The sequence below is a fragment of the Silene latifolia genome, chromosome Y (assembly GCF_048544455.1).
Source record: "Silene latifolia isolate original U9 population chromosome Y, ASM4854445v1, whole genome shotgun sequence".
Taxonomy (NCBI): domain Eukaryota; kingdom Viridiplantae; phylum Streptophyta; class Magnoliopsida; order Caryophyllales; family Caryophyllaceae; genus Silene; species Silene latifolia.
In genome coordinates this window covers 53,000,539-53,007,627 of record NC_133538.1, presented here as the reverse complement: position 1 = coordinate 53,007,627, position 7,089 = coordinate 53,000,539, and the positions used below count along the sequence as shown (strand labels likewise).

The window sequence follows — 7,089 nt, the reverse complement described above, 5'->3', positions numbered from 1 at the left end:
GTTTATTATTTTGTGCAGGGATTTGGGTAATTGAGCATGCTATAAATCGGGTCAACTATGTCTAATTTTTTATAGGGTTATTTCATAACAATAATCCATTTTATTGGTGGTATGCAATAATCACTTCATCCTATCAATAATTTCAATTAAATTCAACCTAAGCACCATACCTTCTAATAACGAACCAGCTGATATTTTTGTATGTTTATGTGTATCAAATCAACCAAGTACTTGATTCATCACTTGAAAATATTACACATAAACATTACATATACCAACTAGGTTGTCCAAAAACTATCAAATATTCCAACATAAACTTAAAAAAAATATCAGCAGGTTCGTTATTAGAAGGTATGGTGTTTAGGTTGGATTTAATTGGGATTATTGATAGGATAGAGTGATTATTGTAGACCACCAATAAGATGGATTATTATTATGAAATAACCCTTTTTTATATGTTCCTACGGAATTTTCGAAATTTCCTACAAAAATTCATTGATAAAATAGTATAATAGTGACCGACAGATAGTACTACGTTCCTACGGATTTTCGTAGGATGTTTAACTCCTCCGATGGAATTTTCTAAATTTCTACAAAATTCCGTAGGTGCAGTAGTATAATAATGACTGACAGATAATACTACGTTCCTACGGACTTTTCTTAGGATGTTTAACTCATCCGACGGAATTCCGTAGGAAGGTTTTGTTAGTCAAATAATCCGTGAGATTTCAAAATCCGTAGGACGTAAATTCATCGACAAAAAGCCGTCGGAATGGCCCTTTTTTCCGACGACAATTTCCGACGAACCCGTTCCTACGGAATTTCACTAGTAGAAAAATATTTAATTGTGGCGCGCAATTTAAGGCGTTTTGCCCAGATGGCAGCAAAAAGAATCTATAATTTCTTTTTCTTTAAGATAATAAAAGTATTTGCGGCGTTTTTAAAAATAAGACATTTGGGGCGTTTTTGGGAAAAGGCGCAGCAAATCCAAGTTGCCTTAATACTTTCAGTTAGTCTTGTTGAAGACGGGTCGGTGCAAGTGACGGGTAATGACACTCACAAAACGGACAGAGGGGATAAGATGGGGGCACCCCCCATGTGCTTCCCTCTCTCCTCTATTTGGGTCATTTGTGAGAGGAAATGGTATCCGTCACTCCAAAGTGACGGATACGTGCCGTCTTCAATGAGATTTTGTGTAATACTTTAGGTACAAATTCTCATTATAGACGGACACTATCCGTCTATACGTATAGACGGATACCATTTTTCCTCACAAAATATCCATTTGCCATAAAGTGGGAAGCACATGGGGGTGCCCCACCTTATCTCCCCTACCAATTTTATTAGAGGTCTCTACCCATCTGTTCGCCCTACCCGTCTATACCAAGACCTATTGTACTTTAGGAGTCCTCCTTTTTAGTTCGATCATCCTCTCAGCCACCATCTCTCTTTTAACCTAAATCTAAATAAACTTCTCATTCATCCTCCATCTCTCTCACCACCGAGCAGAACCCATCAGGCCATCACATGCAGATCCATCCCGCCAGCAGTACGATGTCGGAGACTATGATGTCTCTCTATCTTCATCTCTCGCGAAGTGTCGATGTCGCACTGAGCCAAAACATTATCACAACATCGATCGGTAAACTACTTCAATACCTAATTTATATTTCGGAATTTCGGATTTAACTTTTGCGTTTGGGTTTTAATTGATGATATTGGATATGGATTTTGGTTAATTTGGGGTTTAAAACAGTTTTGGACTTGGGTAGTCCAAAGATGCCGTAATCTGGGATAAAAGTTGTGGTTTTGGTAATCAATTGACAGTTCTATTAGATTACATATTTACTATATTTACTAATACATACCCTGCCTTTGCTGCCACTTGTAGTAATGAATGTTACTCTATTGCAGAGATTACCTAAGAAAAGTACTAAACAGCTGATGCGTTCATTGCTGGTGGTTCTGATACCATTTCTTTGAGGGACAATGCTTCAATGGACCCTTTATATAACAAGTAATTCTGCATGTTTTGTTTATACTTTCCTGGCATGTCCAAGAAAGAATGGGAATACACTTGTATTAACTATAGAAATGGTGTTTCTATAGACTGAGAACTGCACTTTTTGGTGTCTCTTAGACCTTTTGCATTTGATGTTAGATCTTCACACTTTTTGTTTGTTGGGACCTGATTGTATTATGTTTACAAGTGCTTGTTTGCAGTACTTGTGAATGTATTCAATTTTACTTTGACATGTATATTGTTGGTGTATGGGGGAGTATAAGAAGTAGAGTGGAGATTAGTTGTTTGTTTAGTTGATTAGTTGAAGGTTGATTAGTTGGAGTTTAGTTTAAAGGAATTAGTTTGTGTATTATTTGTTTGTGAATTTGCTGGGATACACTTGGTTCACTTGGGTTCATTGAAATGGGAGAGAAGGTCCTCTATTTATAGAGCTCCTCTTCCTTCTCCTACATCCTAAGAACACTCTAGAATAGGACATTCTAGAGTGGCCTACACACGGAACTCTCTAGAGTTCCTTACCACTTATATACATGTCTAGAAGGTTCTAGGTTATTCTACATAAATCCAGAACATACATGACTCTTTTAGATTCTTCTAGACGCTTCTAGACTATTCTAGATATTTCTACATTATTCTAGCACATTCCGGATAAATCTAGAATACACTAAAAGTCTCATACTTCAACACTCCTCCTTGAGACTTTTGGTGTAACACTTAGTTTGATTATCATTCCTCTTCTTTTTCTTTTTTCTTTTGTAACGCCAAACTCGGAGGTTGCTCGATGTACGTCTCCTCCTCGAGCTGGTAGCATGACGAACAACTAGAGCAAATGTATCTTCATAGTGATTTCCATCTTGTTGGGAATATCCTTTGCCGATCATTCTTACTTTGTGCTTGTTGATAGAGTCATTAGAATTCAACTTAGTTTTATAAACCCATTTTACACCAATTACCTTTCGATCTCTTGGCTTGTCAACCAACTCCTTTATCATATTTATCTCCTTCTCCATAGGTTCTTGCCACTCCTTCTGTTTGGAAGCCTCATCAAAGTCTTTTGACTCCTCAAAAGTGAAGTAGCATCTTTCGCACTCTTCTGTATCTTGAATGGAGAGACATTCTACATAAATTTCAGATATATTTTTCTTACCTTGTGCTCCGTAGCATTCTCGAATTGTCATTTGAGGATAGAGAAAGTGTATTAGGAGTTGATGGAGGTGTAAGAGGATCATTGTTGTTGGTTGTGCCAACATCGCCGTCTAAATGTTGTGGATGATCAGGGATTAGGGTCACATTTCTTTCTACCCTCTTTTCTTCCCAATTCAGTTGCATCTTCGTAAGAAGATTCTTGAGTCTTCATCAATTTCTGATCATCATGGGAAGAAGATGTATCCTCGGAAGAAGATTCTCGAATCTTGAATTTCTGATCATGGGTGTGTAAGGATCCAATTAGCTCCATCAGAGTGAGCTTCGATACATCCCTTGATTCCTTAATAGCATTGACAATCATGTCGAATTTTTTTGTCAATGTTACGAGAATTTTCTGCACAATCCTCGTTTCAGTGACTTCTTCACCATATATTTTCATTTGGTTAATTGTCTCCATTACTCTCCAAGTGTAGGTTGTTATGTCTTCATTCTTCCCCATTTTCAAATTTTCGAAATGTTTTCTTAAGGCATTAAGACGTAATGCCCTTATCCTTTCATCACTATAGAATTCTTTTTGGAGTAAATCCCATGCTTCTTTTGCGGTAGAAGCCCACATTATTTTTGGAAAAATGATCTCCGAAACGGTATCAAAGATGAAACACAGGGCTTTGGCGTCATTTATTTCATCCTCTTTTATTTTCTTTAAGGTGGCTTCGGTGGTTGGAACACCTTCTTGTTGTTTTTGGGGACCATTTTCCACTATCTCCCATAGTGCATTTGCTCTTAAGAAGAGCTTCATTTTAATGCACCAATGGTCATAATTTTCTCCTCTAAATAAATCTAGAAAATCTAGAGGAGTGGGTAATAGAGTGTTTGATGCGGAAGCCATAGTTTTATTTTGTTGCCCTAAGATCTTTAGAGCTCTTGATACCACTTGTTGGTGTATGGGGGAGTATAAGAAGTAGAGTGGAGATTAGTTGTTTGTTTAGTTGATTAGTTGAAGGTTGATTAGTTGAAGTTTAGTTTAAAGGAATTAGTTTGTGTATTATTTGTTTGTGAATTTGTTGGGATACACTTGGTTCACTTGGGTTCATTGAAATGGGAGAGGAGGTCCTCTATTTATAGAACTCCTCCTCCTTCTCCTACATCCTAAGAACACTCTAGAATAGGACATTCTAGAGTGGCCTACACACGGAACTCTCTAGAGTTCCTTACCACTTATATACATGTCTAGAAGGTTCTAGGTTATTCTACATAAATCTAGAACATACATGACTCTTTTAGATTCTTCTAGACGCTTCTAGACTATTCTAGATATTTCTACATTATTCTAGCACATTCCGGATAAATCTAGAATATTCCGGAAACTTCTAGAATACACTAAAAGTCTCATACTTCAACATATATTTGCTCCTATTTATCCAACGTGTATTCTCAGTTGCTTGATTTACCAATTTTTTTTTACTACCAGAAACTCTTTTCGAGAAAGGATGATGAACTCTTGGTATTAGGAAAACTAAATTTTGTGAGTTTCTTAATTACTAGTCTATTTGATTTTTGATTTTTTTTTGTAGTCATTCTATAAAAATACAGACTCTTCTCTCAGTATTATTTATATCCATCTATTTATCGTATAAAGTATTTCAAAACATTATACAAGATGTTGTAATAACAACATAATTCATCACAAGTCATTAGTCACTTGTATTAGGTATACTTTTCATTTATCTAAATCTATAATGTTCTGTTCAGGTAAAAACTAGGTCTGTTGAGAGGAGAAGGAATTGCTTATTTGAACTTTTGCACTATGAAATAAACTGAAAATCTTCCTTGTATTAGTTTTTTTAAATACTGTACTGCAATTAGATGGAAAAGCTCAGTACCATCTAGTGTAGTTACAAACTATTACTCTGTAATTCTTAAATAATTGCTGCTTTGTTGAACGGAGTTCGTAATTCAGCAAACGGTTATGTTATTTGATAATTTTGAAGGCGCGTGTCTCCTCTGAAGTTGTTATGTATTTTATATCAATGAATAAGATAATATGGTGGTGTTGGTGTAGGTAGTCAAGGATCAGAATCTCGTGGTTGCGTTAGGCCCCTAAAACCATGAGGGTAATTGAACGATGGTCATTCTAGTCCATCCTACTTATAAGATACGGAGTATATTACTTAACTCCTTGCTAATCTTCAAACTAAATGTTTGTTATGATGATACTTGATTGTATAGGGTTAATGAACTCTTCCTTAATATGTGAGCTCGATCCCAATCGACAATCGTTCAGACTTCGTAAATGTTGTTGCGGCAATAGCAATCAGTCTGAGGAATCATCAATTTCCACCAAAAACTAACCAACCTGAAGGGAATCAAATTTTGGTCTTAATTGTTTTTTCAATTGAAATTTTTGCCTTTACTTGCAGGGAAAAAAATTCAGTTCCCCCATGAATCATACTCTTCAAGATTTAGAATTTTGAGATTAGAAACAAACTTCAGTTCCTTTGCAATGTAGTATTTTAGTGCCCCTTATATTTAGTTTTAGAGTATTGTATGTGTTTTATTTGTATTTGATGTATTAATTTAGAATATTTATTAAAATCATGTAAGATTGTATTGTGGAAAAATATGTTTGGAAGTATTTATATAATCATTGTTTGGATGAATTTTCTTATAATTTTGTAAGGCTTATTTAAGGCAAAAAAAAAAAAAAAAAAATTGCCTCAAATAACTTTTTTAAAATAAAAATAAATAGCTATTTTGCGGCGTTTTTTTCAAAAAAATGCCGCAAATGAATACCTATTTTGCGGAAAAAAATGCAGCAAATGAATACCTATTTGCGGCGTTTTTTCCAAAAACGCCGCAAATAGGAATTCAGGAAAAACGCCGCAAATAGGAATTCATTTGCTGCATTTTTTGAAAAAACGCCGCAAGTAGCTATTTATTTGGGCGTTTAAAAAATGCCGCAAATAACTTTCTTATTTGCGGCACCCTTATTTGCTGCTACACCAAAAATGCCGCAAAAAGCCTATTTTTTGATGCCGTAAATAAATATTTTTGTACTAGTGTTTCCGTAGGAAATTGCGTATTTCTACGGTTTTAATATGTTTTCCGACGAAAACCGTCCGTAAAAACAAGCTTGTTTCTTGTAGTGATAAGGGATTGGGTAATCTTGAGTTGAGTGATGACGAGAAAGAATTAAGCAAAGATCAAACACAGGATAAGAGAAAAGACGAAGAAGCGAGAAAACTGTGTGTACTCGATCGAGTCCAGCCAGGCTCGATCGAGTATCCAGCTCGATCGAGTATCCACCTCTGAAGCCGATATTTCTCGTTTTTCAGCTACGTCTTTTGGTGACAATAGGGTACTCGATCGAGTGACCCATGTACTTGATAACACTTTAAAGCATTCCCATTCAGTAGCTTCGGGTTATATGCTTAGTGTTGTTGACCCCCCCCCCCCCCTATTAATGATTGCTCTGTTTATTGTTTGGCCAGGAATTCCTAGAGCAAGGAGGTGGATGAGATAGAGAGGTTGATTTATGGAGATGAGCCTCATTCTCAGCCAGTTTACAGCTTTGATGAAGATGTCAAATTGGAAGCTGGGCTGGATGCCTTGGAGGCCGAAATTAAGAGAAGCCCGTCAAAGTTTTTGAGGAAGCTCCTCTGACGAATGAAGCACCCCATCTCCTTCCTTATGATGATTACTTGAAGAGTGATGAACATACTTGCTTATATTTTATATTCGATCCTGTAGGTTGCTGTGGTTTGTTCTGTGATTGTTATGCTGTAGGCGTCACAATGAGGACACTGTGATATTTAGGTTTGGGGAGGAGTCTTTCATTATGTTGTGTGATGTATTTCTGTCGTGTGATTTACTTTACTGTTGTGTGCATTTAAATCCAAAAATCCATAAAAAAAAAAAAA

At 36.1% G+C, this 7,089-nt stretch overlaps 2 long non-coding RNA genes across 2 annotated transcripts; both read left to right on the top strand.

The window, feature by feature from the left end:
* The first annotated feature begins 1,216 nt into the window (after positions 1–1,216).
* Positions 1,217–2,261, top strand: LOC141626803 (uncharacterized). Its single transcript, XR_012536384.1, has 2 exons — positions 1,217–1,642; positions 1,915–2,261. It is a non-coding gene; the product is annotated as an uncharacterized LOC141626803 (long non-coding RNA).
* A 1,091-nt stretch (positions 2,262–3,352) lies between these two features.
* On the top strand, positions 3,353–5,159 carry LOC141626804 (uncharacterized). The gene is made up of 2 exons (XR_012536385.1): positions 3,353–4,694; positions 4,922–5,159. It is a non-coding gene; the product is annotated as an uncharacterized LOC141626804 (long non-coding RNA).
* The last annotated feature ends 1,930 nt before the right edge of the window (positions 5,160–7,089 follow it).